General features: G+C 44.6%; 1 protein-coding gene across 1 annotated transcript in view; it reads right to left on the bottom strand.

The window, feature by feature from the left end:
• The window catches only part of Ttll10 (tubulin tyrosine ligase like 10), a 44,212-nt gene extending 35,526 nt beyond the window's left edge, over nucleotides 1-8,686 (bottom strand). Inside the window, exon 1 of the mRNA XM_028784850.1 lies at nucleotides 8,627-8,686. The gene's annotated coding sequence lies outside the window, so the exon portion shown is untranslated. The remainder of the gene's footprint in view (nucleotides 1-8,626) is intronic.
• Nucleotides 8,687-27,541: the final 18,855 nt, after the last annotated feature.

Below are 27,541 nucleotides of genomic sequence, written 5' to 3'. Positions count from 1 at the left end.
ATGCGCCAACACCACCCAGCTGCAGCAGCACTTCTGTACAAGGCCTTCAACAGCTTCCTGCTGACCTGCCTACCCGCTTCCTATGCTTGCCTTAATTCCTGTGTCCTCAGGAATGAATAAAATTGCTAACATTCAGTGCCTAGATGTACAGAAAGCAATTTGGGGGGAGGGGCTTCCTGGAGGAATGGGGTCTTGCCAGGAGTTTCCTCTAGCCTGCCTGCCTGTGTTAGAGAAAGTGGAGCTGTTGAAATAAGAAAACCTTGGAAAATCCTCCAACTGGAACAGGTCTTTGGCAGGTCAAGAGGGCCCCAGACCTGTAGAGACCACAGGAAAACAATCTTGTCACCTAGATTTTTGTTTTTGTTTGTTTGTGTGGCTGTCCTATTCCTTTCCTGGGCTCCAAGGACTTTGCCCCAGACCAGCAGGAGGGAGAAAGCCCACAAAGGAGAACGTACTAGGAAGTGGTTTGTTAGAACCTTTGCTGAGGCTGAGAGCTTTTAAGTGGTATCACTTGGTTCAGACTTTAGAGCACATACATTCTCTCGATAAGGAAGGGTGTTTATGTCTGAGCATGCATGAGTATGTTTGCCCGTGTATATGTGTTTTGTGAATGTGTAGAGGAGAAGCCCAGTGGCTAACGCACAGAAAAGGACTGGAGGTGCCCCCAAAAAAGAAAGTACACCTTTCTTTTCCCTTGGGGACAGGGACCCTCTGTCCCTCATCATGAGCTCCACCTTCCTTCAGGCCAAGAGCTAGTTGGGGTGACTCCCACCCCTGATGGCAGGAGCATAAACCTAAGGTCACAGGTGGCGCCACTAAGGATGTGCTATGAGGTAGGTGAAGTGGGGGCTTTATGCTCTCCATAAAGCCCCTTCCTGGAAGCCTTTCCCTCTGTTTGAGGTGTCCCCACTGTATAGCTCAGTCGAGCTATCTGGGAAGCTGGGAGGGCTGCAGGCTCCACCCTTGGAAGTCACAGAGAAGGGAGGGAGAGTCCACTGGCAAAGCACCACCTCATGCTCAGAAACTACTCCTAGGGTTGAGGTGACTTAGATCCAACAGGTGCTTGCTTGCCTTCCAAATTCCAGGAGGGCAGCCCCTCGCTCCTGCTGGTGATCCCTAGTCTCAACCCTTCTCCAACAGGGCGGCACGCTCTAAAGACCTTTGTGAAAACCTGTGCATCCAGGAGGACGCTGTCCCCCTGCTAGGGCGTCCGCAGAACAGAGACCAACCCATGGCAGGCAGGGTAGTTTTAGTCGCGCGCACCTGGCGTTTCTGGTTTCCTCCTGTGAAGATGGCTCCCAGCCAACTCGAACTCGGAAGGAACGGAAGGAGACTGCGCCACTGAGCACCCTCACCCGTTGTCAGCTGCAAACTGGGGGTTGGGCGGGGCTAGAGAAACCTGAACAGGTGCATGCCGACCAAATTGAGAGGCCCAGGGGCCGCTAGCCACCCTATCCAATCCGACCCTATGCCGAATTACCTACTCTTTTAACTATTGTGCACAGGGTGGTGAGGGTCTCCGCAGATGGGGTGTGGCCAAGTCCTGGCCAGGGACTGGTGGGTTTCTAGGCTGTCTCCTGGCCGCCGACCAGCTTCCTCCCGCGCCAGCGGGAAAGGGTTCACTGGCCAGGAGACCGCGCCTTTGTTTGCTTGAGATCCCCACCTGTGTCCAATTAACTCGGACAAATGAAGGCGAACTGGATTGAGTGATTGCAACCAAAATAAGAATTCGCCCCAGGGAGTGGCTAGATCCTTCAGCCACACGGGCGCCTGGCCCAGCAGCTGGCCCTCTTTGCCTCACACCTTGGTGAATTTTAAGATTCAGTACTCTAGATCCTACTCTTTAGGCAGGTTTCTGTGTGTACCATCCATTCCGGCCCCCTTCCACGCCAAGGGCCGCTTCCATTCGCCTCTGACCACCAGTGCCCACTGCTTCAATCTGCCCTCCATACCCCCGATGGTGTTTCCTTCCAATTTCTTGTCCAAAGAGAGACAGAATGGGCTAATCCATAGAGAACTTGGTTTCAGGGACTTAAGAGAATGGAGAGATGAGGGAGATGCACCCCTCCCCCAAGCTCTAGACTTTTAAAACCCTTCTCTCCTTCAACCAGAATATTCCTGACCCCCCATGCTCTCTGACCTTGCACATCCAGCTTCCTCCTAAAACAGCACTAGCCTATTCTCCTGGTGAACTTTGAGACTCCTCTCCAGGACAAGGTCATTGGACATCCACCTGCCTTACAAGCAGCCTACCCTATCTACATGATACTTTGCTTCCACATAGATTCTGAGTTTTTCTCACCTCTTAAAACCTGTTGTCTCACACCACAGGCAGAGGCTTGAGCCACCCCTCCCACTCACTTGTCCACCAGGATGCTAAGAGACCGGTGGGTGGACAAACTGGCTTCCTTTGGCCTTGCTGGTTCTCAGTAAGGGTGGGAGTTGCTGTTCTCAGCCCTGTACTGGACATTCATTATCAGGCAGCCAGAGTCCACACACACAGTACTAAGTAAGACCTGCTCTCTCTGACCTGGGCTCAGACCCTGCATGGAGGAAACCATTTCTAATTTTGAAATTAAAAACTGAGGGCTGAGATAAACTACTTGCCTAGCACTGAGTTCAATCCCTAGCAATGTTAACATAAAACAAAAGAGAACAACAAAAAGATAGGTTTAAAAAGTGTAAAACCCGAATTTCTAGAAGCCAGGCCTTTGAGCAGTATAATCCTTAAACAGGGTCCACATGGATGACAGCTGTCATTAGATAAGGTGTAGGTAGGAATGCAAAATACCAATAAACTCACATTTCATGGCTAGAAAGTTCTAGAAGGTCCCACACAGTGAAATCTATGGTCAGTGGGCACTTTGGGGACCACCCCCACTCCTACTCCCTGGGGAGGTAGCAAGACCTCCTAGTCCTGTCCAGGAGATAGATATATGTGTATGTATGTGTATGTATGTATGTAATCCAGGTTTAAAGCACTTGGCATCCAGAATGCCAACAGCTCTGTCCTAGTTAGCAGAGTGGTTAAGAAGAGAAAAGGAGACAGTGGTCTTGGGATGGTTAGAGGCTCTTGGGGGCAGGGGGCGCAAGGAACACCTATTTTGAAAGGTAAGACTATGACTTGATGGCATCTAGTATACAGCCTGAACCCTTTGAAGCTAAGACACAGGTCAGCTTGGGGAGTGAAGTTATTGATTTAAGAGAAACCCCAAGAAGCCAGTCATTCCCTCCTGGGTCTTGTGGGAACCTGTTAAAGAAGCCATGTCCCTCAAGTGGGCTGTGGCTTCAAATGTTGCCTTGATGCAGCTTATTTGGAAGGAGCTAGAGATGAGGCAAAGCTACACCTGGGACCCAGGGTGATGACATGGAACAAGGAGGAGAGGGACATAGAACTGAGGGCATGGTACTCACACAAACTTGTTCAGGCCTTTGTCAAGTAAGGATTCCAGTCAGTCAAGATCACTGAGCAAGAATATGTGCGTGGATAGATCCCGGAGATCCATGGATAGAGAGGTGGTACTATTTGTTGAAGATGATAGCTTGCATGTGAAAGAATCTTCAGTGACAAGAGCACAAGGATCTGGGGGCTGCTAAATTAGCCTATGGTTTTGTAAAGATGAGGAAGATGAAGAGTCCAAGATAGCAGTGAGCAGACAGGAATAACGAGGGTGTGACCTGAGGCCTCAGGGATCCAGGGACTCCTTCAGAGAGCAGGCCTCTGCTACACTGATCAGCTAGGAGTTCTTCAGTAAAGGTCCCACCTACAGTCATCACCAGCCATGAAGTGGTTAAGTAGACTTCCACTCTCCATCCTTTCCCAAGTCTTAGAAGACCCCCTTCTCACCCAATGTCTTCTCTACCTTGCCTTCCTTCACCATCTACCTCTAATGATCCTTCCTGGAGGTGACTCTGTCAGGACAAAGTCCTGTCTGGATACCTGCTGTGAACACAGACTTAGGTCTCTCAAGCAGACCTCTTTGGATGCCTCCTTTCCTCCAGGTGCTCTATGTGGTCTGATTCTAGGCAGCTATGGGGGACCCGAGGGTCCTTCCTGTATCTGGCTTTTGACTGTGAGAAATTAATTTCCACCAGGATCCTACACCCACAGGATTCCCAGAAGTCACTGCACCTGCTAAAGGACTATATCATTATGCCCTTTAAGGTGACTGGAAAACAAATTCATTGTCTTCGAAGGACAGCAAAGAGTAGTTTGAAGGAACTCAGTGTCAAGGTCTGTTCTAAGGTGCTCACTGGGACTGGGGCTTGAGGAGATAAATGATTTGAGAGCCCATGTACAGCAGACCAGGTGGGCAGGAGCCTCTGGCTTTTCACACGTTATTCTTTTACATTGATCCTTTTTTTTTTTTTTTTTGGTTTTTTGAGACAGGGTTTCTCTGTGTAGCCCTGGCTGTCCTGGAACTCACTCTGTAGACCAGGCTGGCCTCGAACTCAGAAATCCACCTGCCTCTGCCTCCCAAGTGCTGGGATTAAAGGTGTGCGCCACTACTGCCCGGCACATTGATTCTTGAAAAAAATTTAAATTTCCCTGACACTTGTGTCAAGCACTCAGTAAGGGACACAAGTTAATCATCTTTTTCTTTTCTTTTCTTTTCTTTTCTTTTCTTTTCTTTCTTTCTTTCTTTCTTTCTTCCTTTCTTTCTTTCTTTCTTTTTCTTGCTTTTTTTTGTTTTTTTTTTTTTTTTTTTTTGGTTTTTCGAGACACGGTTTCTCTGTGTAGTCCTGGCTGTCCTGGGACTCACTCTGTAGACCAGGCTGGCCTAGGAACTCAGAAATCCCAAACATCTTTTTCAAGAAAGAAAATTTGGGGCATAGTAGCTCACACCTTTAACCCTATTGTTGCACAGACAGGTAGATTTCTGTGAGTTCTAAACCAACCTGGTCTACATTGTGAGTACAGGCCAGCCAGACTTACAGATAAAGCAAAGACAAGACTCTGTCTTCAGGGATATACTTTTCCCCATGCACAGGGACAAACTCCTAGGAACTGCCATATCCAGGCCAGATAGGAACTCAGGTGCTAACTTTAATAGATTGAAGAGTGTGTGTGTGTGTGTGTGTGTGTGTGTGTGTTTGTGTGTGTGTGTGTATATCCCAAAACTCTTTCTATCCTTGGAAAGAAGGTTTAACCCCACCCCCAGAAGCAGCCAGGCTACCTTGTTCAACTGGGTTCAAGACCATAGCTTAATTATATGAGAGAGGAAGTAAAAAAATTTACAAGATTAGATGTGGCTTGCCTTCCCAGGAAGGCTAAGGACACTAGAAGAGATAAATATCTATAAGGCTAGACAAGTACATTAAAGTGGCCAGTCAGCCAAGGAGATATTCATCCATGAGGAACTGCCTGCTGGAAAGAATACACCAAGTATAGTAAACTGTCCAGTTCCAGGACCTCTGTATGTGAGTGTGTTTGGAGGTGGGCCTTGGAGGATGAGGTCTCAAAGATCTTTTGGCTAGTCTGACTAGGATCTTCAGAAAGGTTGGAATATTCACAAAGTTATCAGGGGAAAAGCAGGTACAGAAAAGAAAACCATGTGAACACCAGGAAATATACCAGGAAGAGAGGTCTAGAATACAGCCCTGTCTATAACTTGGTCTCAGCTTGTAGCCCCCCCCCCAGGACTATAAGGAAACAACCCCATTGCTTAAGTTCCCAGTTTGTGGTGTTTTATTATGGCACTGAGTCTTCCAAGTCAGCTAAGACATACCCAACCAGCCCTGGAGGCACTCAACTTCCTATAATGTCTACCAGACATTATAGGAAGTAATATAGGGGTGCCCTCATGGTGCCTAGCCACCTCATCCAACCTGGGGAACCTAACTAGAACAACTATAGGAGCATCTGTGGAGCCAAGGTCTACACTGAGGTTTACAAACACTCAACTCTTGTCTGACAAACCAGATGGCCTCCTTGAAGCAAAGGTAAGGTAAAAACTACTCTGCTCCTTCTCCTTCTGGCCAGCAGATGCATCAAAAGTGAAAAGTTGTGCCCTGGGCTCCTCTCAACAGGACCACTCTGTTGTGAACCCAAGGTTCACAACTGGACACACTGCCTGACTTTGAGACAGGTTTGCTCTTCTGCTTCCTCAGGATCTGAAACTCCTCATGGCCAGGTATGACAATGTGAGCCTCTCATTCTAGCATTTGGAAGATAGACAGGAGGATCACAAATTCAGAACTAGTCTTGGATTTATATCCAATTTAATACCAGCCTGGGCTATATGAGACTCTCCCCATCCCCCCACCCCCCAAAAAAAGCGGAGCTGGAAACATGGCTTAGCAGATAAAGCCATTTGGCACCAAGACTGACAATAGGACACACATGATAGAAGGAGAGAACATACTCCTGTGGTGTCCCTCGATCTTCATATGCATGTCCACACATATGCACTCAAAAATGAATGTTTAAAAAATAAAATCAAAGGACTGGAGAAATGGCTCAGTGGTTAAGAGCACTGGCTGCTCTTCCAGAGGTCCTGAGTTCAATTTCCAGCAACCACATGGTGGCTCACAACCATCTGTAATGGGATCCAATGCTCTCTTGTGGTGTGTGTGAAGAAAACAACAGTGTACTCACTACATAAAATAAATAAATATAAAAAGAAAAAGAAAAAAAACAAATAAAAACAAATAACCACAAAGAAAACACAAGCCCCTGAAACTGAAGAATAGGGAATTGCAAATTGGAAGAGCCACTGGCAACCTAGCAGAAGGGAGGAGAGAGTAAACACAGGTGAAGTTTCATATTCGTGAAATGTCAGAACCATACAGACAAAAGAAAGTCCCCCAAAACTCCAGAGAAAAAACAAAAATCAAGTTTCATACCAAAATCAGGGATTAAAACAGCATTACCTATGTCTACAGAGGCCCTGGAGAACACTTGGAAGATGTGTATCACCACAAAATGACCCAGCTCAACTACCACCATAATAGTATCATGGAATAGCACAGTCAAAGCTGTGCGTTTACTATAGCCTCCTTTTAAGTGGCTACAGGAGAACCATTTACTTTGGCAAAGAGCAACCCAAGAAATACGAACTCCAGATCCAGAGAATCTGATGAAGGAGGTAAAGGGGATCTTCTAGATGAAAACCAGAGGCCATTTCAAGATGCCAACCCCACCCCCGCACAGAAGGATCAGGCTGAGAGCCTTTCCCAGAAAGGCTCAGTGCAGATGAATTAGTAATTTGATCAGAGAAAACTAAGCAAGCAAGAAGAGAAAGGCAATTATTAACCCTTTGGAAAAGCACAAGAGTTCAAGTTAGAACAAGTATCAGAAGCCATAGGCCTCTCAAATACAGATCTTGTTGTCACAAAACAATTTAACTGAACTCCTAGTGTAACTACAGGAAAGAAAGAGAAAAAGAAAGAGAAAACCCAAGTATTCAGTGCCAAGAGAGGAGATGAGAGAAAGATAAACATGCTCCCGCCCAGATGAGGTCAGTGGGTTAGCAGCTTTTAGTCTTGTCAGGGCAAGTGACAATGAATCCCACTAGAGTTGGGGCAGGCTGAGAGTAGGCTGAGAAAATGCTTCTCTAAGTCATATAGACTATTTGTCTCAAACTACATTCACAAATAATGCTAATAAAAAATGAAAGTATAAGTTATATTGGTGTCCTCTCTGGGAGACCTGAGAGTGATAAAATAATGTTGCCATACCCTATTACTAAAGTCTGCTGAAATAGCTGTTTCTATTCCTAAGAATGTGTCTCTAAATCACCTTCCCCACTTTTTGACAATAGACATTTCACATTTTACATTTCACCTTGTTTTGATAGTTGAAACTGGCTGAGTTTTCCCATTATGGTGTGACCTCATGAGGTCCAATTTCCTCTACCCATGTTAAATGGCCTCCTACCTGGAACAGTGCCCAGAAGCCTTGCATATGAGACCAAGGACAGGCCCACGCTTGTAATACCTGGACTTCTGGATCTCCAGAAGCCTGAATTTCAGCTTTAATAGAGCAAACCTGGGATACCCAGCCTCACCCTAGCTTACTCCAGATCCTACAGGTAAAGGGGAAGTTAAGCACACATGTGACTTGGCTAATGGGATGGATCATAAGCACTCCCCTCCAGGTACTAGACAGACTGGATGCAGGTGGACCAGGTTAGGATCTTCACAATTGCCTTTTCTCACAGGAATCTTAAGACATCCATAAAACATCACAGTGGCTCAAGACCTCTAACTTTTCTCATGTTTTTTTCTATAAAATTTTCTCAGGCCATGGCTTTGAGTGAGAGTGACATAGCCCTTACCTGTACAGCTACCTAGGCTATTTCCAAATAATCCGAGATCACAGTCTGATCCTCATCCCAACTCCAAACTTACACTGAAAGTGGTTGTGTCTTTCTGGAAGACTCTTCACTGCCCTCAATAGAAAGTCTCCTCTCACATGGACTTGAGCCCATGATCATGTCTGAGTGTCTAGCCTGACATACCCCGGAAAACACCCTTCCAAGACACCGACATCTACATACAGGGCCAGGAAGAAAAGCTTTCAGGGAAGGGCCTTGGGACTATTCAAAAATCACAGAGGTAATCAAAGTTACTGCAAGTTAATTATTCCAGTTCCCCACCGACTCTAGTCGAGTCTCAGTCCTACCTGGTCCCTGGGGCCTCAGGTGCCTTGTGGACTAGCAGGGCTGTCTTATCACGGCCTGGCTGGACACGGAATGTGGTGAAAACCTTTGCCTGGTACAACTGCCGCTGCTCCACAGCCCAGGAATTTTGTGTTGAATAATTTTTAACTTCTGGTCTGAGAAAAAACAGGGTTTGTGTATAATGTTCATCGACACAGGAATGCCAAGGGGCTTTCATTGAAAAGTGAAGACTTTGTAATAATGAGGAAAGCCTGACTTGGAGATACAGGAACACGAACAACAAAAAACATCAGAAGAAAGCAGTCCTGGGGGCTTACAGACCCTGCTGGTATCCAGCAGCCCTGGATGCTGAACCCTGAACACTTACAATTCAAGGGCAACAGCTCTCCCTGGAGAAAAACAGAGCATTGTGGGGGTAGGGGACAACTCCCTTTTCCAGGAGAGGTTTGTGTTTCCTGATAGAAATAGAAACATCCTCCTCCACACATTTCTGCATGCACTACTTGTTCTGTGAACACTCACCCCCTCTGGCCCCTAACCCACTGAAATGTCCTGTGATTTTTAGAGATCTTTGTATTACAGAAATTGCCCTGTCAAGAACCACTTTGTACTCTTTAGCTGTCTTTCACAACCTCTACACTCAGTAGAGTGGTTCTCAGTGGTGGGCATTCAAAGGTCTACTCCAGGAGGGTAGGTCCCTTCTTACTCAATACTCAGGCTTGTACCCTGCCTCCAGGCCATGCCTCACCCACCCACCTAGGCCCTGAGCCATCTATTAGTCTAAGACCTTCTTGCTCTGCCCTGGTAGGAGTCTAAAGTGATGATGACCTCAGGACTTTGGAGCTGGACAAGGAGGAGACTGAGTGTGGCTGCCATGGACCTTGTGGGCACTTGATGGGGAGATAGGTCATGGGTAGGGTCCACATGAGACAAATGTTGACCCACCAGGCTACAGAGGACAAGGAGTCCTCAGAGAAAGTGTTAGTTTTACATTAGAAGGGGGTTTGTTATTCCCTATGGAGTGTTTAACAAAGATTTTTTTTTTTTGGATATGGACACTAGCCCTGTTTCTCTTAGCATTAGGCATAAGATACATCCATATGACCTCTGAGTTATTAACAACTCATGGACTGAGACAGTGTCCAACACAAGGTTCTGCAAGGGAACTCAAACTGTTATATTGGGTCTCTTTCAGACTTCCCTGTCTACACTGCTTATGATCCCCATAGCCCACACAAGCACCAGTGCTTAGCCTTGCCTGCCAGTTGATGGGTGATCTGAGCCCTTCTCTGCCTTTTATTTGTGTGCCTCTAACTACTGATTCTGGGCCTCTATTCATGAGGGCCCCAAGTTCAGGGAACCCTTTTATGAAAATTTCACTCATAGCCTCTTGCTAGTTTTCTCACCATGTTATTATAAAACTCTCATTCGTCCAACTCCAATAATATTTAAATTATTTTTATTACAATTTATTTGTTGATCGTGTGTGTGTGTGTGGGGGGGTTGGTGGTAAGCACTGTTACCCTCTGATTCATCTTGTCAGTTCCCAATCACATTTTAATATGGCTTATGGATGAGAGGTCAAGGCCTGGCACATTTCTCCACTCCATCTCAAATCCAAGAAGTGGATAGCTTGCTGAGGGAAACTGAATTCCATTTTCTTCCCCCATCACACACTCATTTTACCCACCCCAGTAAACTCGTCCCTTGGCCTGTGGAGTTCTGTTAGTATGTATTGTAGGAGGCCTCTGCCTATATATCATTTGTTCCAGTACTAAGTACAAATATAGCAACTGCTTTTTCATAGGCCCTTAGCAACTGGAGGAGCTAACTCTCTCTGTTCTTTCTCTCTTAAAGATTACTTATTTACTTATACTTTTTAAAAAAATTATTCATTGTATGTAAATACACTGTAGCTGTCTTCAGACACCCCATAAGAGGGCATCAGATCTCATTACAGATGGTTGTGAGCCACCATGTGGTTGCTGGGATTTGAATTCATGACCTCCGGAAGACCAGTCAGTGCACTTAACCAGTGAGCCATCTCACCAGACCCCTTACTTATACTTTTGTTGTTGGTGGTGATTGTTTTTTTGAGACAGGGTTCCTCTATGTAGCTCTGATTGTCCTGGAACTCACTATACAGACAAGGCTGGCCTGGAACTCACAGAGATTAGCTTGCCTCTGCCTCCTAGATGCTGGAATAAAGGTGTGTGCCACCATGACTGGCTTTATTCACATCTTTTATTTCATAATTATTAGGGTAAGTTTATCTAGTTCCTGAAACTTTTCTTTTCTTTCTTTTTTTTTTTTTTTTTTTCCGAGACAGGGTCTCTCTGTATAGCCTTGGCTATCCTGGAACTCACTCTGTAGACCAGGCTGGCCTCGAACTCAGAAATCTACCTGCCTCTGCCTCCCAAGTGCTGGGATTAAAGGCGTGCGCCACCACTGCCCGGCTCCTGAAACTTTTCAAATGAGGTTTGGAATAGGTTTTGTAGATGTCAGATTGAGCTCTAGGAGCTGGGTTTCTAATAGTGTTTGATCTTCCCAGAGACTGGAGACACCTGAATAGGCTCAAGTTTTTTGAATTTTAAAGATTTGGACAAGTGTGGTATGCATTAACATGTTAATTACTAGATACTACCTTGAAGTCCATTTTTTCCTAATTACTTAATGCTGATGTTGAAAAAATACTATCTAGTTTTTTTGGTTATTGTTGTTTTTTCTACTAAAAAAATTGAGGCAACCCAGAAGGTGGTGGCGCATGCCTTTAATCCCAGCACTAGGGAGGCAGAGGCAGGTCAGTCTCTGAGTTTGAGGCTATCCTGGTCTACAGAGTGAGTTCCAAGACAGCCAGGGCTACACAGAGAAACCTTGTGCATTTGCTTATGAACACATATGTACCTGTATATACTGTGCATGTGCATGCACACACACATTTGCATACTGTGTGCATATATGCAGCTATGTCTCTCTGATGCACTACACCAGCCTCCTATAAGAGACCTTCAAGAGCTGGACATGGTGATGCATGCCTTTAATCCAAGCACTCAGGAAGCAGAGTCAGGCAGATCTGTGAGTTCAAGGCCAGCCTGATCTACACAGCAAGTTCCAGAGCAGCCAAGGTTAAATAGAAAGAACCTGTTTAAAAAAAAAAAACAAAACAGTAGCAATGACAACAAAGGTCTATCAGGACCAGGTGCCTCATGGCCAACTATGGTTCTAGTCCTGCAGAGGATGCAGTCTGGCCCCAGAATCAAGTTATATGATGTGCTGGGAAGGTAGGGTCACCCAGAGATCAGAACCAGCTGAATTCAAAGGCCCAAAAGCCAGCCAACCAGGTATCACTCTCCATGAGGCCTCAACCCACTTACAAGTACATCAGCTAACCATGAAAGTATGAGGCTCAGTCACTGTGATTGATGGTTTGTATATACTTGGCCCAGGGAGTGACACCATTAGGAGATGTGGCCTTGTTGGAATAGGTATGGTCTTGTTGGAGTAGGTGTGACATTGTTGGAGTAGGTGTGTTGCTGTGAGTGTGGGGTTTAAGACCCTTGTCCTAGCAGCCTGGAATCCAGTCTTCAAGCAATCTTCAGATAAAGATGTAGAACTCTGAGCTCTTCTTGCACCATGATTGCCTGGATGCTGCCATACTCCCACCTTGATGGTGATGGACTAAACCTCTGAACCTGTAAGCCAGCCCCAATCAAATATTGTCCTTATAAGAATTGCCCTGGTCATAGTGTCCATTCACAGCAGTAAACCCCTAACTAAGCCAGTCACAAAGAGTAGATTGATACAGGATGGAGAAGGCCTCAAGGTTTGTAGGACACTCCAAGTTTCTGCAACTTCAAAAGACTACAGGGCTTATGTGATACACACTGTTCTCCCCAGAATGGAAGGGATACATTTTAGTGGGTTCCCTAAAAACTTTGTACTGTGCATTGATAGAAATAATATAGGGTAAACAATCCCCTTTTCTCTTCAAATCCAAGTAAAGCAGATTCTCCCACTACATCGTTACATAGTTATCAAAATGTTTAACCTCTGGGTTTTGTGGTAGTGGTACATCGCAGAGTTTGCTTATGTTGGCTGCTGGGTAAACACCTCATTCCATTTCCAAGTCAGAAATCCAAGGATAAGATCATAGCCCAACATTCAGGTGATGGTCACACCTTTACATCTATGGTGATTTTACTCTGATTTACAAGCAGCTGTATATGTCCCACGTCCAGTAAAGTGAAACCCTTGCGGTCTGTGCTGTTCAGTTCTGAGAAACCAACCTGAAGGGGCTACTGCTGCTGCTCTCTCTGAACACAGGGCAGTAAAGAGTTGGATTAGTTGCACAGCAGCACTCTGCCAGATGGATTCTATTGTTCAAACTTTCCTTGGAAGTCAGCCTGTTTTCTGCTCTCCCACAATCCCCAAAAGGACAGTAGGTGTTTTGGAGCCTCACGTGCTTAAGAAGCTAGTAGTGCCTGGAGATAGATTCTTGCTATGTACTTGCTACTGTACTGCCCATTAGCACCAGTAAATTGGGGATTTTCTCTATCAGGAAGAGACCATCAGTGGAAACAGGTCCCTTCCTAGCTGGAGATGTTTCCCTCTGACTCTAAGAAGAGCTTGGGTCAGATTGGAGCTGGTTTCCACTGCCTCAGGCTGTACACTCCAGTAGCCCTCAAAGCCCTACAAAACTATGCTTTTCAGAAAACTTCCAGACCTTCAAAGGGTAGGTTCAAGGTCAGAGTAACCAAGGAAACTAACCAAGGATATTTTCAGTCTCAGGCTTGCTGACTTCTTGCCTGGGGAAATGCAGCAAGGAAGAAGGGACACTGACTTTTATTAAATCCAGGCTCATGCCAAAGCTGAGCATTAACCAACCAGACAGCTCTAGAGTGTCTAACAAACATTGCAGAGTGGCCTAGATCTACTAGTTCAAAGAAGGAGAGCTCAGATGTGATCAGACACAGCCCCCTTCCTGATTTCAGCACACTTTAAAGGATATATTTTAATTACTGCAGATCCTTTATGTCCTGAAGGTGGAGTTATTAAGAAAGTCTGAGGTAGCCACATCGCATTTCACAGTATTCAGGATTCTAGGGGCTGCTTTTGGCAGAGGGTGGGGGTGGGTGGGGGATGGGAGATTGAAACAGGCTTTCACAGTGTATCTCTATCTGGTCTTGGACTCCCTATGTGAATCAGGCTGGACTTGAACTTTTGTCAATCCTTTTGCCACTGCTTCCTGAGTGTTGGGATTACATATACACCGATACCATGCCTGGCCATAGGATCCACTTCTTAAGGGAGCAGACATACTATGCTCCTACAGCTACTACAGTGTTAAAGAACTTCTGGTGTTTGGAAATTCTGGGCCAAGGCTCCCTATATCTTCTTGTAAGCTACCCTCAGGCATCTTTCCAGATCATAGCCCTTAGTGACAGTAGCATTCTGAGCTCCTTAATGGTTTATCTTTCCATTATCGCCTCATCAGAACACAGAGACCAGGCTGGTAGATGAAAGGGACATCAAGATCTATCCTGTGCTGGCAGAAGCCACCAGCCCAACCCCTAGTACCCACGGTTCCCCATATCCTTTGTACAAGGAGTGTGACTTAAGGCACCTGACTCCTGTTTCCTGCCAGATGGAACATCTTTGCTTTGTATGTCTACAACATTGAGCCCCAGCTTAGCTCCCTCTGGCTGAGAGGTCTCAGACCCGCACTTGCCTCTTCTGCTTCCTTCTCCTTCATACTCACAAAACTCTTCCTGGTACAGTCTGACACTAGTTTATTCTTGTGCTACTATGGCTGTGGCCTTCATCCTGGTGAGCCATTATTTGCCAAATAAATATTTGCACAGGGTGGGACTTGGTGCTCAGGGTTGACTATTAAATGGGCCTAAAGTCGGAGAATTCTGTGGCAGCACCACAGAGGCTCTGGGGTAAGGAAACATGGCGGAAAGCTGACCTAAGGCTCTATCACTGGCCTTCAAAGTAGCTTGTGTTCCTAACACCAGGGACAAAGACTCCAAAAGGTAGAACCAATCTGCCAAGACACAGAGCCCAGGGCTCTGAGTTCCCAAAGGAAAGATGAAAGCCAGGGGAAACTTGAGAAATGCAGGGTGCATGGGAAGCCATCATACACATCAGAGATCACCAAGGGGGAAACCAGGGGGAAAGGTTCATGGAACAGGAACCATATCAGTTACTCCACCCTGAATTCACATGGCATCCTTCACCAGTTACTCACTGCTGTGTAACAAGTACCTCCAAACCTAGTGGCTGTGAAAATACATTTATCATTTCTGTTTGTAGCTCAGGAACAAGTGGAACCAATGTAACTGGTAGCTGAACTATATGGTGACAGGATTGCCATAACCCCAAAGTTCAATGGTAGTAGGTCTTCATACATGTTCCTTTCATGGAGTTTTTTTATGTTTTGTTTCTGTTTTTAGACATGATCTTATGTAGGCCAGGTTGATCTGGAATTTGCTTTGTAGCTAAGGTTGGACTTGAACTCCTGATCTTCCTTCTTCCATGTCCCAAGTATTGGGATTATAGACATGGACCACCACATCTGACTCCATTGACCTCACTGCTGGGCTACCTGCAAGGGCTGGTTGTTCAGAGCAAGCTGTTCTAATAAGAGTATCCAAGAAAGCTATGCCTGCTGTACAAGCTGACTTGAGATGTTGAGGCAGGAAAATCGAATGTTTAAGGTCTATAAAAATAGAAGGCAAAATCAGGGCGGAGAGCCAGTGAGATGGCTTAGTGGGGTAAAGGTGCTTATCACACCAACCTGATGACCTGAGCTCAATTCTCAAGATTCACATGGTGTAAAGAGTAAACCAACTCCTGAAAGTTCTTCTCTATTAATGAGCCATGCTGGTACACATATATGTATATATACAAATCAATCAATTAACCAGTCAATCAATCAATCAATGTAATTTAAAACAAAACAATAAGGTGGAAATATACCTTAGTGGTAGAATGATTACCTAGCTTGCCTGAGGTCCTCAGCACAGTCTCCAGTAAAACACAAACACAGTCACACAGACACAGACACACATAGACACACACACACAGACACAGACACACACACACACACACACACACACACACACACACACACACGGAACACAAGATGAAGAAGCTACAGGCTCCCTATCACCCAATCTTGAATGTTCTGCCTGTCACCTTTGTATTTGTCCAAAAGCAAGCCATCAGATGTATTTAGGGAGCCATTGAGTAGATGTGGGAGTATGGGGAGGGAGAACCTAGGGGTGCTGCCACAATTAGCTGTCCTAGATTTAGGACAGCTGCTGGTCAGGATCCTGGCTTGCTAGCTTTGCTTGCTTTGGCTTTTTTCCTGGAAGCCAATCATCCTATTTGTGAGTTTGTCTGTGTTTGCTGATGGGCTACCAATTGTCTGGTTAATAGTATAAAGTCAGAGAACTTTTGAAAGGGCCCCCATTTTGTTTTAACTTAAGTATACAAATACACAGCATATACCCACCTGTTGTGGGGCCTTGAGAGCAGACAGAGACCTACTTCAAATTGTGTTACATATTCTCTTCATCTAGTTTCTCTACCCCCCCCCCCACCACCACCACTCTTTCTTCTGAAACAGTTTCTCTACATAGCCCTGGCTGTCCTGGAACTCACTATGTAGCTAGCACTCACAGAGATTCATCACTTCTGCCTCTTGAGTGCTGGAATTAAAGGCACAAGCCACAACACATAGCTTTCCCCCGGTCTTTTCAAATAGTTTCACTTAATTTCCATAAAATAGCTCAAGTTTTGCATTCATTTAATGTGTTTATGGATTATTTAATTTAAATCATGTCCTTTTATCATCAAGCCCTGGTGACATCTCTTATTTATATTACAGCAAATATAAGCCACCTATACATTTCAGAGTGACACTTGGCGATGATGGTGGGCCTGCATAGGGCACAGAAAAAAACAAAACAAAACAAAACAAAACAGAACTGAACATTCAGTCCTGGGGTTGGAGCAGAATAAATGCTGGTGGTACACAAAGTGTTTTGATTTGAGTTCTTGAGGGCAGAACAGTACCTTGTACTCTCATAAAAGCCCTCCAGGCACTAGGGAAAAAAGTTCACCTCCTTTGAACACTGTAGAATATTGGTTTGGTTTAGTTTTCGTTTTGGTTTTTCAAGGTAAGGTTTCTTTATGTAGCCTTGGCTGTCCTGGAGCTCACAGAAATCCCCCTGCCTATGCCTCCAGAGTGCTAGGATTAAAGGCATGCACCATTATGCCTTGTTTTGTTTTGTTTTGTTTTGTTTTGTTTTGTTTTGTTTGAGACAGAATCTCTTGTGTAGAACTCCTTGTATAATTAATGATGATTTTGAACTCCAGATCCTGCCTCTGTCTCTAAAGTGCTAGATTATAGACATACACCAACACACTCAGCAATGTGTTGTATTAACAATAAGAAGTTAGAGGTAAATGAGTCTCTGAATCTGGAAGCTGTACTCTGGGAGGCTAGTGAGGTTTGGGGGACACCAGGGAGTAAAGCAGTAAGGGCTATTTTTGTAAGCTCTTCCTGGATGGGACTATCAGGAAGAAGAGATGGTGACAGGATCACTTTCTTGATTTTTCCTCCAAAGCTAACTTAGCCCAGGGATTGAGGCAGCCTTGGTACCAACCCTAAGGCCACCTCCATGTTCTTTGGTAGTAGAGGGTAGGGTAAATGTTCAGAATCTTCAAATCTCCTGGAAAGGGCTTACACTGTAGCCTGCTCTTTCTTCCTTAGTTGCCAGTCAAAACAATTATCATGGCTAGAACCTCAGAGCTAGAGGAGCTTGGCCATAAATAGAAATCCTGGTGGGTGGGTAGACTTCAAACAGCAATGAGACTGGCAGTGTTGGCCTAGTCTTGGTGGAAAGCTGCTGGAAAAGGGATGCCACCTGCAGGCAGCCCAAAAATCCTTTGTTCCTAGATGCTCCAACTTCTGCTGCATGGCCCTGAAGCACCTGAGTCAGTGCTCCCAACTGTGATTCAAAGCCCATTTGATGCCAAAAGGCCTGTGTAGGCCCCATAGCAAATGCTTGGTGAGTATGATGGCATTTGGGGAAATGTCCTTCCCCTAACCAGTGGAGTCAGGGACAACCCTGAGCAATCCTCTCAACCCACAACAAGAGTGAGGCCATCCAGCAGCAACTGAGCCTTGCTGACAACAAAAATGCCATTTCTAATGGGAGCTGGGATTTCTATTTATGGCCAAACTACTCCAGCTCTGAGGTTTTAGCCATGATAATTATTTTGATTTGCATCGAGAGCTAGCAGAATTCAAGGAGTCAGAAGCACAGCCCAAAGAATGGCTATTAGGTTGTCACCCCCTTCTATACAATGCCCCAAAACCCTTCCCCAGACCTGTGCTAATTATCCAACTTGTGCAGCCTACTTCATATATCTCCTTACCCATGCAAACACAGCACCTGTCCAGGAAGGCTGTTTCTATCCCAAGTCTATTCAGCTCTTACTGAGGCTCAGGGGTATCCCTTAGCACTATGTTCAAAGTAGGTGCCATTTAGAGATACTCTCACCCGATCTAGCCCTACTGGTTATCAGTAGATGGCACACATGTTTTGTAGGACGGTCTGGGCTGCCAGACGAGGGCTTGTTAGTTATCACAGCTCACCTAGCCTGACTCCTTCTGTGTCCTTCCTCAAAGGATTCCACACAAGATGCTCAAGTCTGTAGCCACCAGTCTAGGGCCTGGTTAGAGAAGGTGAGAGGTAAACAGAACAATTAGGGCCTCCTCCTATTACATGGATTAGGTAGCCTGGTAACTGAACCTCCCTCAGCTCCAGCTGTTTGGGAAGGAAGCACTAAGGATTCTTACCTGTTCATTCCTCCCATGTGGATGTAGGGCTTCTGAGCTTTGCTGGTGGCAGGGATGAACAAGGTGCTTCAGACTTACATATAGTCCTGGAGTATTAGTGGTGGGCCAAGGGCTCCCTGTGCTCTGTAGGGCCCTAGGCACCGTCAGCTTCAATCTACCAGGTCAGCCATGAGGCACCTTCCCAGAAAGCTACATAACCTTGTCTTGGAGACCGAGATCTAGGAGACAGTGAGGATCAGGAAGAACAAGCCTTTGGGAACAACATGAAGATAATTGCTTTCTTGTGAGACACACAGAGCCAGCAAGCCTGGGCATGTCTACCTCAGGGACCATCCTTCCTGATGTGACACAACACAATGAGTTCTACTGCTGTCTCCAAGGACCCCTAAGAAAACTGCTGAACTGGCCGCTCATCTGAGTTTTGTCCTGAAACCTTCAGAAGAGTTCATAGAGCTGTCAGAAGCTCTGCCTTAGTTATTATTCTTTTAAAAGATTTATTTGAGTTATTTTTAATCATGTGTAAGGGTATGTTCACATAAGTTCAGGTGTCCAAAGAAGTCAGAGGTTTTAGATCCCCTGGAGCTGAAATTTTGAGCAGTTGTGAGCCACCCCACACAGTAGGAATCAAAGTCTAGTCCTCTGGAAGAGCAGTACATGCTCTTAATCATTGAGCCCTCTCTTCAGCTTTGGCTGCCCTCTCCTTGATGTGTCATATATTCCAGGGGCTATGAATTCTGTCCAAAAATCCTCTTGTAGAGAAAGAAATAGAAGCCAAGCATTTTAGTCAGTCAGCCCCTTGGATGTTTGCTGAGCTTTGGATCCCACAGTGGCATAACCTTGCAGAGTACAATTACCACCCAGAAAGTGATGTGCTTCATGTCATCATTCCATACCGGAAGAAGTTGTAAGAATGTAATGTTAGAATCTCTTTGCTGCTTAAGCCCCAATGCTTTGCAGTAACGTTCCCCCTTTCACAAATACTGACTGGCATTCTACTGAGACAATATCTATGAGTCTGTAGTTAACAGACTTTCTGGTTACCTGCCAGGATCTCTTATCTTGAAAGTGAGTTTACTTCAAGTTGGGTATTCCTCATAACATGCTGTTCCCCCATCATCTTCCCTGATTCCTGCCTAGGAACTAGAGAGCCTGGCTATAGGCTCTTACTGTGAAAACCTCCCTTTTCCTCAGAAAGGTTTTAGAATAGGCCTCTCTTGTGCTATGTGGGCTGATTCCTCTCTGTAGAGACTCCTCTATGCTATTTGTCTCTGGTGCCAGGGCCTGAACTCTCTTTGGAGGCCCTGCCATGCTGCTGCTTCTCAATCTGTTTGTCTGTCTTGTTAATAACTCCTCCAAAAAACTTTCTAGTAACCTTTCAGTTCCCCTTGCTCCCTTCCATCCGAAACCTTTCAGAACTGACATGGTTCTATCACCACGAAGGGTGCTCTCCCCTTCCCTGCCACCATCCCTTTATCATCATCTGTTCCACTTTCATTGTCTAAAATTTCAGGGATGTTTGGTACAAGGTAACACTCAAGTTATGGTGGACATAGATGGCTGGTTCTCTTTATGCTGCATAGTGGTTTCTAGGGTGATTGTCTCAATCAAGGGAACTGTGAATACTTTTAGGTTTGGGTTCATACAAATAAAACTGCTAAAAACACTATACAACAGTTTGTAGAAATTAAATTTTCATTCTTCTGGGACATGGTTCTGGACCTTGTAGTAATTGTACATTCAGGAAATGGTTGTCAGTTCTCCAGGACAACACAGTCATACTCCATCAGCAACTTGTGAAAGTAATTGGCAACAGGTACAATTGTTTTTCATTTTACCCCTCCTGATAGGTGTGGCATGATGTCATTCTCTTAATGTACATCTCTAAACGGCAATGATATTTATGAGAAACCTTCTTTTTTTAAATCTCTCCAGGATTATTAGCCTGACAGAGAGCCATATTCCTTGAGCCTAACCCCCTTGTCCTTCACACTGATTAGCCAGTCAAGTCAAATTGGACATGATGTTCACTGCTAATTATCTCCAATTTATAGGGTGAGATATAGTCAATACCAATGTTAGGGGTAAAAGACACATGTCATCTTGTCTGTGTGTGCTTGTTAGAAATAAGTTCCAGGTCACAAAGAAAGAGATTATCATTCTAACTAAAGTGTCTGGACAAGGTGAACTTTACTCCTGATCAAGAGGGTGTGCTTAGGAAGAGTAAACACACATCAGGACAGGAAATTGGAGGTGCATTTGGTTTTTATTCTAACTCAGGGTGTGGTTGTGCCTTTTCTCCCTCGGTTGGCTGGAGTCAGACCTTACAATCTTATTCAACTGGATAGCCTGAAAAAATTGGTGCACAGGAAACAGAAAAAGTGGAAAAGGATCACTGCTCCTAGGAGAAAAGTGTCACTGTTCCAGGTCATCAAATTCCTAGAGTGGAGCAGTGGGCCTTTGTGTAAGCAAATGTTTTAGTGGGTGAGAAGGATTAAAACACTTGCCTAAAAGTCTTACAAAATGGGAGAAATAAAGATTTTAATTAACTGTTCTAAACAGAAGTTTTAGACTCACATTTAACATTTCTTACAGTTCTCATTATTAACCTGTGGTGGATTCTGGTGCACAGAATTAACTTACTGAGTTACTTTTGCTTTGTACATGGCCTCCTCTGTTAGACACCAAGATTATTCTTTTACAACAATTTGGGAGCTTCAGAAGGATCCCAGGATAGAAAGTGTCTTGACAATATGAAGAGGGCCCAAGAAGATACAACAGAGACCAGAAATCTCCTATACACATGACCAAGATAGGAAAGGCAAAGAAAGCATAGCACTTTCTCTTATCCAACTTCCAGGATGACCCAATCACTAGAGCAAGAGAAAGAAAATAAGAAGTGTCACTGACACAAAGCAAATATGGAGTCCTGAGTGTTGTTAGTACCCTTGGTAACTTCTGATAAACCTGTTGCTAAGAAGCACCAAACACATGACACTGTCCCATGAGGGAATTGGTTGGAGACAGACAAAGCACTGAAAGTCAGAGAGCAAGAAACCTTCATTATGGGACAGTCGGGGTTGAGATACTTGCTGATAGCTTCACTCTCACAAAGCCAAAATGGAAAACAATTTAGGTGAAAAGAGTTCTAATATTCTGAGAGCCCCCAAGGGTCCAGGCTGGTCTTCCTGTGGAGTTCCTATCCCCTCCAGGCCCCTACAATCCTTTCTCCTATTTTTCTATAAGAGTTCCCAAGCTCCATCTACTGTTTGGCATGGGTATCTGTGTCTCTCTGAGCCAGCTGGGATGTAAAATGAATAGGAAATATAAAATAAAATAAAAAATAAAATAAAATAAAATAAAATAATAAAATACCGGGCGGTGGTGGCGCATGCCTTTAATCCCAGCACTTGGGAGGCAGAGGCAGGCAAATTTCTGAGTTCGAGGCCAGCCTGGTCTACAGAGTGAGTTCCAGGACAGCCAGAACTACACAGAGAAACCCTGTCTCAAAAAAATAAAATAAAATAAAATAAAATAAAATAAAATAAAATAAAATAAAATAAAATAAAATAAATAAAATAAAAAAATAAAAATAAAATAAAATAAAAAAGAGTTCTAAGGTATTCACCTAGACAGGGAGTAACCAACTCCTCTGGCAGGCCCAGAGGCTCCTCCTACCCTATTCAATAGACACAGATCTGATTTCATCTCGTTTCTTTCTCAGGTGGGACAAAATGATGACAAGGTTACATTCTCCTTCCCAGTTTTTACATGTGCTCTCAGAGCAACAGCACCACCTATGGGTGTTAAGCACACTTTCCATTTCTTTGACTCCTCAGTTCACTTTCCCAGCAACAGCCTGTTTCTAGGAGCTGATGGCAGTCAATACATATCCAGATACATTGATTGGTATTCACAATTATAATTTGTGGTAAGATATATGAACTCGTTTTTCTTGGCTTGAAACCCTGTTTTGCTGTTTCTTGGCTTTTTCAGTCCTACATGTCTAAGCCATAGGTACTGTATCTCCATGTTAACACAGCTTAGTCTTTTTTTTTTTAAAGTGTGTGGGGGGGGATAACTCTCAATATTTAATCTGCAAGATGCATGAATCCCAAAGGAACTTGTGCCCTGATGGAAGATGGGCTCATTTTATCATAGAGCTGAGTTTACCATAAGCAAAGAGTAATCCTGTTGCTTTGGTAATGTCTTGGCTGGTGATCTCATCAAGATGGAAACAGTTTTGATGCTTTTCTCCTCTGTGAGAACCAAGATTTATACCATTAGAGATGACTCCAATATTATAACATATATATGTGTCCCCATCCCCATCCTGCTGTAGGACACATACTAAAACATCTCTCTTGGACAGGGTATACATATGCTCTTCTGATAGAATTGTGGGAGAGCATGCTAAATCTGTGATGATGTATGTCTTAGTTATTTTTCTATTGCTGTGAAGAGACACAATGAGGAAACATAAAAGAAAGCATTTAACTGGATTGCTTACAATTTCATAGAATGAGTTCAAGATCATCATGGCATGGAGCATGAAAGCAGGAATGGCACTGGAGCCGTAGCTGAGAGTTTACATGTTGAGACAACAATCAGGAGAGAGAGAGAGAGCTCAAACTGGAAATTGAATAAAAATGAGAACATGACCGCTCTTAGATATGATTGAGAAGGTTTTTAGGTTTTTATTGTAAATGAGAGAGAGAGAGAGAGAGAGAGAGAGAGAGAGAGAGAGAGAGAGAGGAGCCAGAGGGCCAGAGGATCTGGAACAGTTCAGAGCAGGGAGAGAAAGTGGCAGATTGAACATGGCCACCAGACTAATCTGGACCATGAGAGGACTGGGGGGATCGAGAATGGAAGAGAAGCACAAGAAATGCAATCAAGAGAAGAGGACCAAGAGAGCGCATTGCTGAAATGGTAGGCTTACATAGGAAAGAGAAGCTGGGGCAAGGGAAGTAAAGCCCCTGGGTTGAAGAGATTTAGGGTAGGGTGGGATGAGAAGAACTGAGAGTAGCCACGGGTACTGAGTGAACCTAGACATTTCTGTATGCTAGTAGGCACCACAGGTAGCAATTTGTCCTGAGTTTCTTTGGGATTTGATATTACAGCCTTTTGTTAATGATAATGGGTCGTGTGATCTCATCTATAGCTGCTTCTTAACGAAATTACAGCATTTTGGTCAGGGGTCCAGAAATGTTGGAATGTTAGTCAAAGGCTGGGAAGGAGAGAGGAGTTCAAGACAGGGGACATTTGTTTCCCTTACTGCCCTGGTCTCTTAGTTAGGGTTCCCATTGCTGAGAAGAGATGCCATGACCAAGGCAACATAAGAGACAACACTTAATTGGCATTGGCTTATAGGTTCAGAGTTAAGTCCATCATCATCAAGGTGGTAAGCATGGCAGTGTCCAGGTAGGCATGGTGCTGGAGGAGCTGAGAGTTTTACATCTTGTTCTGAAGGCAAACAGGAGAAGACTGTCTTCCAGGAAGCTAGGAGGAAAAAGCCTACCCCCAAAGTGACACACTTCCTCCAGCAAGGCCACATCTCTTAATAGTGCCTATTCAATCCACCTGGATCTAGTGAAGTGCCGACTACTTTGGAGCACTCTGGGACGTAGGTTCTGAAGGAACACCTAGGACTGGCATGTTGCATGCAGTTTTGGAGCAGTTTGCAGTCTGAAGTTGATTGAAATTCTTCTGGGACAGATATAGACTAGGCATAGATGGTAAAGTTAAGGTGTTTAGAGGAAAATCTTTACCTTGGGTGTTCACTTAAAACTTCCAGGCACATGGTCATAGTAGTTGAGGGAAGGGAGAAATCCCAAAGCAAGCACAGAGAGATGGGGAGGAGGGATCCTACCCTCAGGAATAGGCAGTAGGCAGCTTAGGCTGTTGATTGACAGGAGTACTTAACTGGAGTCCATTTGACCTGTGACAGGTGGATTGAAGTTTCATGACTCCCTAAAGCTTACAAGATTTTTTTTAAGTTTACAAAAAGAGATAAAAGTTGTAGACACATTAGCATTACCACTATCATAATCTGTACTGAAATCCACATTGTAGAAAAAAAAAACAATAGACTCATGTCTTCAAGTCATAGCAAAAGCTATAGCTTAAGGTTAAAAGCATGAACACTCTTTCATCTGTTCAGAGTTGGATATACAGATTGGACAAAAATGCTTTCAACATGTTGAGCTTTTTCCTTTTTTTTCTTTTTTTCTTTTTTTTTTTTTGAGACAGAGTTATATAACAACCCTGGCAGTCCTGGAACTTGCTTTGTAGACCAGGCTGGCCTAGAACTAAGAGATCCTCCTGCCTCTGCTTCCTGACTGCTGGCTGATAAGAAGCAATCTTAAGTCTATATTTAGAAGATGACCAAGGAAACTTAAAATCTTGAGCTCTTGACTATAATTGGAGTAGTCAGTGCTTTACAAGAGTTAGAGTGGTGAATTCTGTGTATGGGGATTTGAGGTTCAGAAAACCTATACTCATCAGTTTAACCAGACCACTCATCTGGAGATTGCTCATCAGCAGGTTACCAAAAGGAGATACTTATCCCTATGACCCCTAATCAATCTCTATAGCACATGTCCCCTACGTTTGCTTCTCTATGACCAAACTAGAAACTACTGTCGACACTGGGCAGAGACTTATGGAGGCTGTCCTTATTGGTCCTATAGGAGACATATTGAGTATTCAGGAAAGCTTTTGCAGAATGGTAAATCTTTTATATTTCAATTAAAGACCTATGGCACCCCAGATGGGAGACCCAGTCATTGATAAACTTTACTACAGCATTCACCACAGCCACCCATCGGGTACAATAAAAAATACAAAGAGGACACATCCCACTCCTTCAACTCCTAGGTATAGACAGAGTAGAAGTAGTTCAAAGGTCTTCTAAGGTTCTCATATCCCTTTTTGATAATATAGATTCCACTTTCTTGTCATATGCTCTCTTATTTCAGCCCTTAACCTCTGCATCTCAGCTATTGAGCAATGTTCTACCTGGATTCTTTGGGACATGCTGGTTGTATGTCCCTACTGGGTCAAACTTACAACCACCATTTGTGGCCTCATCCATTGTCTTATTAGATTCTTTCACTTCGCTGATTGTTAAATGCTCCAAACCAAATATCTCTACCACCCCTTATCACTCCCACCTCCCCCCCCCTCTCTCTCATCACAGACAGCTGTAATTCTCCCAGGAACACACTTTGTGGTGGGCACACTGGAGTCCACAGTCTATAATACCATTAATACTATCACCAAGCCCCTGTGTGCATATATCCACAAAGCCTCAATTATCTGCAGTCCTCAAGTTTATCACTGCCTACCTGGCTGGATGATCTGGGACTTGTGCTGTGGTGTTCCTTTTTCCAATACTAGTGGTGGTACCTGGTGAAGACCCCTTGCCAATTTGCCTCACCAGGTTTATATTGGCACAGCATAGTAAATGAGCAATTCAGGCCATACTCTTTCTAGTAGTCCTGGGTATAACTGCTGGTATCACCTCTGGAATGGCAGGACTGACTACTTCCCTAGCTACTTACCATAAGTTTTCCTTTTAGGTCATCCAGGATCTCCAACGGGTGGCTCCTACCATCCTTACCCTCCAAGGCCAAATAAACTTACTGGCAATAATATTACAAAATGGGCTGGGTTTAGGTTTGCTATCAGCTCTATAGAGACGGCACCTCAGGAGTTCTTATCCTAATCCCTGGGCCCAACACAGGGAAAAGGGAGTGAAAAACCCACAAATCCCTGAGCAGGAAAAACCTACTAATCCCTGAACTTCACACAAAAACAAACAAACAAACACACAACAAACAAACAACAACAAACGCTAATCCCTGAGCATGAAAATCCACCAATCCCTGAGATCCTTAAGCTCAGGACTTGAAATCCCACCAATCCTCACTTTGGAAATCTCTGCCCTGACAACTCTGTCCCCTCAAAAATCCTTATTTGCACTGCCCTATGTCCAATTCCCTGATGAGCAATACTCCTGGGATGTCTAATACTCCTGGGAGCAGAGGACAGCTGTCCCTGGATTTGTCCCTGTTCCTGGATTCTTCCCTTGAATAAATCTCCTTTATAAGATTTATTGCCTGGAGTTACTCTCTTATTGGAAGAAGCCAAGAAAAGCTAAGAAGCTGAGGGCTCCTGAGCTCCTCAGCTCAGTTGGGGATGCCCTCCCCCAGGAGCTGCAATGCCTCTGCTGAGAAGGCTTCCTCTCAGAGCTTTATGGTTCCTGAGCTCCCATGTCTCAGGATACCCTTCCCTTGGGACACCATCTCTTCTCAGAGCTGTGTGGTTCTTGAGTTCCTGAGTCCCCAGACAGCTTTCCATCTAAGCAGAAGCACTTATAGTGGGAGGAGAGACACTAGTGACTTATCTATGACTCATCCCTTCATACTGCCTAGCCAGTACTCAACGGATGCCAAGTCTCTGATGAGCATACACACACAACCCTTTCAAAGATATCTGTCTTTTCCTAATATTTTCCAAAAATTAATAGAAGTTCTGGGGGTAGCCCAGAGGAAGTACAAAAAAACGACACAAACAGAAATTCTGTCTGTCCTGATGTCACTAATTTGGGAAGAACCCAGTCCATTTTACCACAGTCCCACCCCCTTGCTGCTGTAGTCACTTGCTGGCCAAGAAGGCCCATAGTTCTAACTCTGAATTCTTAGATCCACCGAAACTTAGGGTAGAATTCCAGAAAAGAGTAAATCATGGTGGTGCAAAGAATACTGAGTTGTCTGGACAGCTCTGCCAGATCAAAGAAGCTGAGGTCATGTCAGTATCGAGGACGTGAGGAAGGCCTGCCTAGTGGAGAGCAAACGCTGGGCAGTGTCATTTCACTGGAGGCAGCCTGAGACCAGGGTGAAAAAACCAGAACCAAGCCTGACAGATGCTCTTTCTTTATTCAAAACATAGCCCTGGTGCACACACTTTTGCTTTCTCCAGGTGCTGCCTAGTGGTCGGACCCCACTTCAGAGAAAATGTAAGCTGGTGGACTGCAAAAGGTACA

Source organism: Grammomys surdaster, unplaced genomic scaffold (assembly GCF_004785775.1).
Source record: "Grammomys surdaster isolate TR1022 unplaced genomic scaffold, NIH_TR_1.0 124903, whole genome shotgun sequence".
Taxonomy (NCBI): Eukaryota; Metazoa; Chordata; class Mammalia; order Rodentia; family Muridae; genus Grammomys; species Grammomys surdaster.
Note: the sequence above shows the minus strand (reverse complement) of the source record. Positions and strands in the feature narration are given on the sequence as shown.